At 35.2% G+C, this 8586-nt stretch overlaps 1 long non-coding RNA gene across 1 annotated transcript; it reads left to right on the forward strand.

Annotated features, from left to right (window-relative positions):
- Positions 1-945: 945 nt before the first annotated feature.
- Positions 946-2267, forward strand: LOC122479625. Its single transcript, XR_006296386.1, has 2 exons — positions 946-1023; positions 2019-2267. It is a non-coding gene; the product is annotated as an uncharacterized LOC122479625 (long non-coding RNA).
- Positions 2268-8586: the final 6319 nt, after the last annotated feature.

Here is an 8586-nt window from a genome sequence, read left to right on the forward strand (position 1 = left end):
ATTCTCAAGTCTTCACATATCAGAAAGAGAGAAACTTTTGAAATAGTTTTCAGAAGTCAGACAGGACATCTATATAACCTTGCCCTATATACTTGGCTTGCATACCAAACACTGAGTGAAAGATTTGACTTGTGTTGTTTCAATTCCTTCAATTCTTTTGCATAACAGCCCTTGTCACTTGTAATATAACAAAGACTTCCAAAATGAATCTGTTTAAACTACATAGTCTCACATAAGAAATAACTTTTAAAAAGTTACGGTACGTGTTCTTTCTAATGAGTTTTTCATAGGACCAGACTATATACCTTTGTTTTTTAAAGTAACAAGTTTTGAACTACTTTATATTTTTTGAAGTGACAATATGTAACAGGTGTTCACCATATGTAGAAAGGTGATCAAAATGAATTAAGATAGTTAGGTGTTAAAAAACATGATAGTGTTACATATCTTACTTTTTTCCACTCTACTGAAATATAATTGACATATAATGTTGTGTAAATTTAAGGTGTATGACATAATGATTTGATATAGGTATATAGTGCTAAATGATTACCTAACATAGTTAACGTTTTTTTTTCTTGTGACAAGAATTTCAAGATCTACTGTCTTAGCAACTTTCAAACATACAACATAGTATTGTTAACTATAGTCATATGTTTTACTGTATTACATACACAGAATTAATTTATCTTATAACTGGAAGTTTGTACCTATTCACCACTTTCAACCAGTTCTCCCATCCCCCTGTCCCCACCTCTGGCAACCACAAATATGAGCTCTGTCTCTATGATTTTGTTGGTGATTTTTTTTTCAGATTCCACATAACTCTGTATACTAATACTCAAGGAATGAGGTACTCAAAAACAGTGATAGGTAAGAATTAGCCCTAGGAAAAATTGGGAAATTAGTCAAGTGTTTGTTTCTTCTTTCCTTTTATCTTTTTTCAGTTCATCTCTTTCCATGACATCTGTTTTGCCATTTTGCTCCATAGCTATTCAAGACTTTCAAGCACTGCTCTGTATGGTGGGTGGATATAATTTTGCCTTTTTTGCAATAACCCCCATAAATACATACCTACCTGGCATCTATTTCCTCAGGTCCCTTAATGTTTCTATAGTTAATTAATATAAAAAAATAGTCTGGAAAAATATGTTAATGGATATTAATGGCTTACAATTTCTTCTTCCAAAATAATACAGTTGCTTTTTAAATAGGTTCTCCTATGAATACGTAGCATTAAGTATAAAGAATAATTATAGCAGCAAAAATTTAACACAGTTAGATAAATGGAATTTATTTTTGGTAAGCTGAGCCTTTTAGCACCTACTCTGATGACACATACTTTGGAAAGTCCTATAAAATACACCTCTGGTTGGAAACCAATTTGACAATAAATTTCATATATTGAAAAAAAATTAAAAAAATAAAAAAATTATATTACCTTCTATGTCAAAAAAAATAAATAAATAAAAATTTAAAAAATACACCTCTGGTATTCAAAATGTAACCTGATGATTTTTCAATCATATCTCAAACTTGGAGACAGTATTTTAAAACTTTGGTCTATATAAGATGAATGTTCTGGGTTAGGGACCCAGAGATCTGTAGCAATATAATGAAAGTTCTCTTTCATATAGAAAGTAGAGGAAGACTTGAGATTTATTGCATACATATAAGAGAATTATATACAATTTTCCCCCCATCTTAAGCTTAATGCTATATAACACATTAATATCACATGTACTGAGTTTCTTATATTTTATAATTTATTCTCAACATAATTCAATACTTAAACAGTGGTGCCAAAAGTAAGTTTATTGTCTTTTTCTACTATCATTTTTTGGTGTCTCTTAAACTTGTTTCTAGACTTTTTTCTGCATTTTTAAAATTAAAATGGTTCCTTTATTGTGTCATGTCTTTTTTATTAGTTCACTTTAGTCACATCCTCCTATTCTGAATTCAAAGATCAAGCTTTTAAAATATAGCCATTGTTAATTTATTTGTATAATTTTCTTTAGCTCTTCCTAGAGATTTCCTCTGCTTCAGATGCAGTGATGAGAATGTCCGCCTCTGTGCTTCTTCAGTGACAATGACACACCCATAACACCCCCTGAGCTCCACCCTGCTTTCAGTAGCTGCCTCTGCATGTTACCTCACTTCTGTGTTCTTCCATAGTTTTTCTGATGATGAAACAGTGGAGTGATTACTTTCCATCCTATACATCTCAATTAGGTCTTGGTTAAAAATAGATTTTCCCTTGCAAGAAACATGAATGTAATGGTGCCTTTTGTGTCACACTATTAAATACCTTCCCTGGAAGAACCATCTCAGGAATCTATGCTTTAACATTTTCATGGTCACAGTTATTCATGCTATCCTTGTCTTTTAGAGATATAAAGAGGCATTTTAAATGCAATAAGCATCAGTGAATTTCAGATTCAGTCTGTCCAGTTAACGCTAAAACAATTAAGTAAAAATATATACATATGTACATTTATACATACATAAAAATAATTAAAATATAACAAGAAAGCCCATATAGAAGATCACATGGCTATGAATTATTCTTTTTCACTCTCCCAGTAATTGTCAAGATTTTCAAAAAGAAAACATGCTACAAATATTTCCATATACTTTAATATGAAATATAATTTATAAATACCCTGATATATGTAGCTATGGACAGTACAGATACAGACACAGATATAGATCAGTCAAGGTTTCTTCAAGAATGTAGAAGACTATATATTACAAAAATAGCAAAGGTGAGAGGAGTCACTTACCAACAATTTCAGCCAGTGGTATGAAGACAGGTGGCTCTTAATAACTCTCTAAAAAGTTGTTGCAATTTACAAGGGTCTTTGGGAAGTCTTCACAAATTTTGTGGTTTGGGCCACAAAAGTGAACAGTTATCCAGATAACCAACTGTGAACTTAATATCGGTATCTGCCTGAGACACCTCTTTCTTCCTCGTGTACAAATCTTGTTAGATTACTTCTCATTGATAAATTCTGGAAGAGCGTAAAGTGATGGTGAACTTACAAGAGACCACCCAGGACAAACACACATACAGAAAAATCGAAGAAAATTGAACTGTCCATACAGCTGAGCAGTAAATTATAAAGCAACCACCAATGGTAGTACCGATCAGATAAAAAAAATAAAACAAAAGTGACATTGCCAGCATCCATGAAGGTGATCTCATTCTTCTTCCTAACTATCTTCTTTGTACCCAAGAAGTGATCTCACTTACAAAATTTATAATCATTTTTCCTTACATTTCTTTATTGTTTTACAACAGACACAGTAATTTTTAAATACAATAGTTTACATTGCCTACTTTGATCATTATATAATTGGAATCTTCATGTGTTGCTGGCTTGCTTAATTTACTAAGCAGTAAGTTTGTGAGGTTTATTCATGTTGCTTTGTGTAGAAGATATTCCAGACAAACTTTTTTTTGTTGTAAACACACACATCACCTAAAATATACCATCTTGACCATTTTTTAAAATGTTTATTTATTTTGAAAGAGAGAGAGAGAGAGAGAGCACATGAGAGAGAGCAAGGGAGAGACAGAGAGAGGGAGACAGAGAATCCCAAGCAGCCTCTGCGCTGTCAACACAGAGCCCATCGCGGGCTCAAACCCCTGAACCCATGAACTGTGGGATCATAACCTGAGCCTAAATCAAGAGTCAGCGCTTAACCAACTGAACCACCCAGGCGCGCCCCCCACCACCATCTTGAGCATTTTTAAGTGTACAGTCAATGGTACTATGCATTCACAGTGTTGTGCTACCAACACCACCACCCATTTCCATAGTATTTTTACCTTATAAAATTGAACCTCTGTACCATTAAACAATAACTCCCTATTTCTCCTCTCCCTAGTCTCTGGAAACGACCCTTATATTTTCTGTCTCTATGATTCTGACTACTCTTAAGTACCTCATATAGTGGAATCATATAGTGTTTGCCTTTTTGTGACTGGCTTATTTCCCTTAGCATTATGTCCTCAAGTTTCATCCATATTGTAACATATTGCAGAACATTCTTCATTTTCAAAGCTGAATAATATTCCACTGTGGAATAATATTCCATTGTGGAATAAGATTCCATTCCATACATATACACATGTATGTATATACACACATATGTGTACATATACATATATACATATATATGTGTACATATATATGTATTATGTGTATATACATGTGTATATATATGTAATATGTATGTGTGTGTATATATATATATATGTAATATGTATGTATATATATAGCATTCTCTTATAGAACCATCCACCAATGGACACGTGGGTTGCTTCCACATTTTAGCTTTTGTGAATAATGGTCCTATAAACACGAGTATACATATATCTCTTTGAGATCCCACTTTCAACTCTATTCGGTACATACCCTAAAGTGGAAATGCTGAATCATATGGCTATTCTATTTTAATTCTTGAGGAACTACCATACTGTTTTCCACAGTGGTTGTACCATTGTACATCCTACCAACAGTGCACAGGGGTTTCAATTTCTACACATCCTCACCAATATTTGTTGTTCTTTGTTTTGTTTTTTTTTTGTTTTGTTTTCCCAGGAACCATCTTATTGGGTGTGAGGTAATAATCTCATTCTAGTTTTTTTTTATGAGACACATTATGCATTTATTTGCTTATTATTTATCTTCCTTCATAAGAATACAGGTTAAATGAAAACAGGGACTTTGTTTTTTGCACTGCTATCTCCCCAGAATGGGGAAGAGCATGTAGCCCATAGTAACCACACAACAAATATTTGTAGAAAATATTAATAACTTCATGAAAAAGTGAATGATTTAATGAAAATATTCTAATTTTCCATTTATAGAAAGTTTATAACACTATAATGCAAATGCCAGAATACTCATGGTAAACATACTTTTTCACCAAGTGAGCTAATTCAAATTTCTACAAAACAACCAGCTAATATTCAAATAAAAGTTTCTTTGCAAAATTAATCAGATTAACTATTCTATAGTGATCTGTTCTACTATCCTTTGTTTCTCTTATGACAAATGACCCTACTGAAGTTTGCTACCAAAATTTCTATTACCTTATTAATTAGTACAGAACTTTTCTTTTTATGAATATCCAGAGAATATCTCCATGTATGAATCACTCGTGTTATTTCTCTAACATCTTCATTTTTACAGATTTCTCTGTATCATTTTTCTTCCAATTGGTCTTTTTTTCCCAGAGAACCTTGACCTGACAGGATCTTGAGATATCATTCATCCCGGAGTTTTCAACCTTTCTTTCAGCAGTGAGATATATTTCACACACAAAATCTTAATGACAGCAGAGACGAGAGTGGAGGGGCTCAAACCGTGCTTCCCTTGAGCTCCCACCTCACTTTCCCCTGAGACACTGAGGAGAATCATGTCTCCTTTGAACACCATGGACAGTCTAAACTTTTATATATATATATATATATATGAAATTTATTGACCAATTGGTTTCCATACAACACCCAGTGCTCATCCCAAAAGGTGCCCTCCTCAATACCCATCACCCACCCTCCCCTCCCTCCCACCCCCCATCAACCCTCACTTTGTTCTCAGTTTTTAACAGTCTCTTATGCTTTGGCTCTCTCCCACTCTAACCTCTTTTTTTTTTTTTCCTTCCCCTCCCCCATGGGTTCCTGTTCAGTTTCTCAGGATCCACATAAGAGTGAAAACATATGGTATCTGTCTTTCTCTGTATGGCTTATTTCACTTAGCATCACACTCTCCAGTTCCATCCACATTGCTACTAAAGGCCATATTTCATTTTTTCTCATTGCCACGTAATATTCCATTGTGTATATAAACCACAATTTCTTTATCCATTCATCAGTTGATGGACATTTAGGCTCTTTCCATAATTTGGCTATTTTTGAGAGTGCTGCTATGAACATTGGGGTACAAGTGCCCCTATGCATCAGTACTCCTGTATCCCTTGGATAAATTCCTAGCAGTGCTATTGCTGGGTCATAGGGTAGGTCTATTTTTAATTTTCTGAGGAACCTCCACACTGCTTTCCAGAGCGGCTGCACCAATTTGCATTCCCACTAACAGTGCAAGAGGGTTCCCGTTTCTCCACATCCTCTCCAGCATCTATAGTCTCCTGATTTGTTCATTTTGGCCACTCTGACTGGCGTGAGGTGATACCTGAGTGTGGTTTTGATTTGTATTTCCCTGATAAGGAGCGACACTGAAAATCTTTTCATGTGCCTGTTGGCCATCTGGATGTCTTCTTTAGAGAAGTGTCTATTCATGTTTTCTGCCCATTTCTTCACTGGGTTATTTGTTTTTCGGGTGTGGAGTTTGGTGAGCTCTTTATAGATTTTAGATAGTAGCCCTTTGTCCGATATGTCATTTGCAAATATCTTTTCCCATTCCGTTGATTGCCTTTTAGTTTTGTTGGTTGTTTCCTTTGCTGTGCAGAAGCTTTTTATCTTCATAAGGTCCCAGTAATTCACTTTTGCTTTTAATTCCCTTGCCTTTGGGGATGTGTCGAGGAAGAGATTGCTACGGCTGAGTTCAGAGAGGTCTTTTCCTGCTTTCTCCTCTAAGGTTTTGATGGTTTCCTGTCTCACATTTAGGTCCTTTATCCATTTTGAGTTTATTTTTGTGAATGGTGTGAGAAAGTGGTCTAGTTTCAACCTTCTGCATGTTGCTGTCCAGTTCTCCCAGCACCATTTGTTAAAGAGGCTGTCTTTTTTCCATTGGATGTTCTTTCCTGCTTTGTCAAAGATGAGTTGGCCATATGTTTGTGGGTCTACTTCTGGGGTTTCTATTCTATTCCATTGGTCTATGTGTCTGTTTTTGTGCGAATACCATGCTGTCTTGATGATGACAGCTTTGTAGTAGAGGCTAAAGTCTGGGATTGTGATGCCTCCTGCTTTGGTCTTCTTCTTCAAAATTCCTTTGGCTATTCGGGGCCTTTTGTGGTTCCATATGAATTTTAGGATGGCTTGTTCTAGTTTTGAGAAGAATGCTGGTGCAATTTTGATTGGGATTGCATTGAATGTGTAGATGGCTTTGGGTAGTATTGACATTTTGACAATATTTATTTTTCCAATCCATGAGCAGGGAATGTCTTTCCATTTCTTTAAATCTTCTTCAATTTCCTTCATAAGCTTTCTATAGTTTTCAGCATACAGATCCTTTACATCTTTGGTTAGATTTATTCCTAGGTATTTTATGCTTCTTGGTGCAGTTGTGAACGGGATCAGTTTCTTTATTTGTCTTTCTGTTGCTTCATTGTTAGTGTATAAGAATGCAACTGATTTCTGTACATTGATTTTGTATCCTGCAACTTTGCTGAATTCCTGTATCAGTTCTAGCAGACTTTTGGTGGAGTCTATCGGATTTTCCATGTATAATATCATGTCATCTGCAAAAAGCGAAAGCTTGACTTCATCTTTGCCAATTTGGATGCCTTTGATTTCCTTTTGTTGTCTGATTGCTGATGCTAGAACTTCCAGCACTATGTTAAACAACAGCGGTGAGAGTGGACATCCCTGTCGTGTTCCTGATCTCAGGGAAAAAGCTCTCAGTTTTTCCCCATTGAGGATGATGTTAGCTGTGGGCTTTTCATAAATGGTTTTTATGATCTTTAAGTATGTTCCTTCTATCCCGACTTTCTCAAGGGTTTTTATTAAGAAAGGGTGCTGGATTTTGTCAAAGGCCTTTTCTGCATCGATTGACAGGATCATATGGTTCTTCTCTTTTTTTTTTGTTAATGTGATGTATCACGTTGATTGATTTGCAAATGTTGAACCAGCCCTGCATCCCAGGAATGAATCCCACTTGATCATGGTGGATAATTCTTTTTATATGCCATTGAATTCGATTTGCTAGTATCTTATTGAGAATTTTTGCATCCATATTCATCAGGGATATTGGCCTGTAGTTCTCTTTTTTTACTGGGTCTCTGTCTAGTTTAGGAATCAAAGTAATACTGGCTTCATAGAATGAGTCTGGGAGTTTTCCTTCCCTTTCTATTTCTTGGAATAGCTTGAGAAGGATAGGTATTATCTCTGCTTTAAACGTCTGGTAGAACTCCCCTGGGAAGCCATCTGGTCCTGGACTCTTATTTGTTGGGAGATTTTTGATAACCGATTCAATTTCTTCGCTGGTTATGGGTCTGTTCAAGCTTTCTATTTCCTCCTGATTGAGTTTTGGAAGAGTGTGGGTGTTCAGGAATTTGTCCATTTCTTCCAGGTTGTCCAATTTGTTGGCATATAAGTTTTCATAGTATTCCCTGATAATTGTTTGTATCTCTGAGGTATTGGTTGTAATAATTCCATTTTCATTCATGATTTTATCTATTTGGGTCATCTCCCTTTTCTTTTTGAGAAGCCTGGCTAGAGGTTTGTCAATTTTGTTTATTTTTTCAAAAAACCAACTCTTGGTTTCATTGATCTGCTCTACAGTTTTTTTTGGATTCTATATTGTTTATTTCTGCTCTGATCTTTATTATTTCTCTTCTTCTGCTGGGTTTAGGCTGCCTTTGCTGTTCTGCTTCTATTTCCTTTAGGTGTGCTGTTAGATT

This window comes from Prionailurus bengalensis, chromosome C1, assembly GCF_016509475.1.
Source record: "Prionailurus bengalensis isolate Pbe53 chromosome C1, Fcat_Pben_1.1_paternal_pri, whole genome shotgun sequence".
Classification (NCBI taxonomy): Eukaryota; Metazoa; Chordata; class Mammalia; order Carnivora; family Felidae; genus Prionailurus; species Prionailurus bengalensis.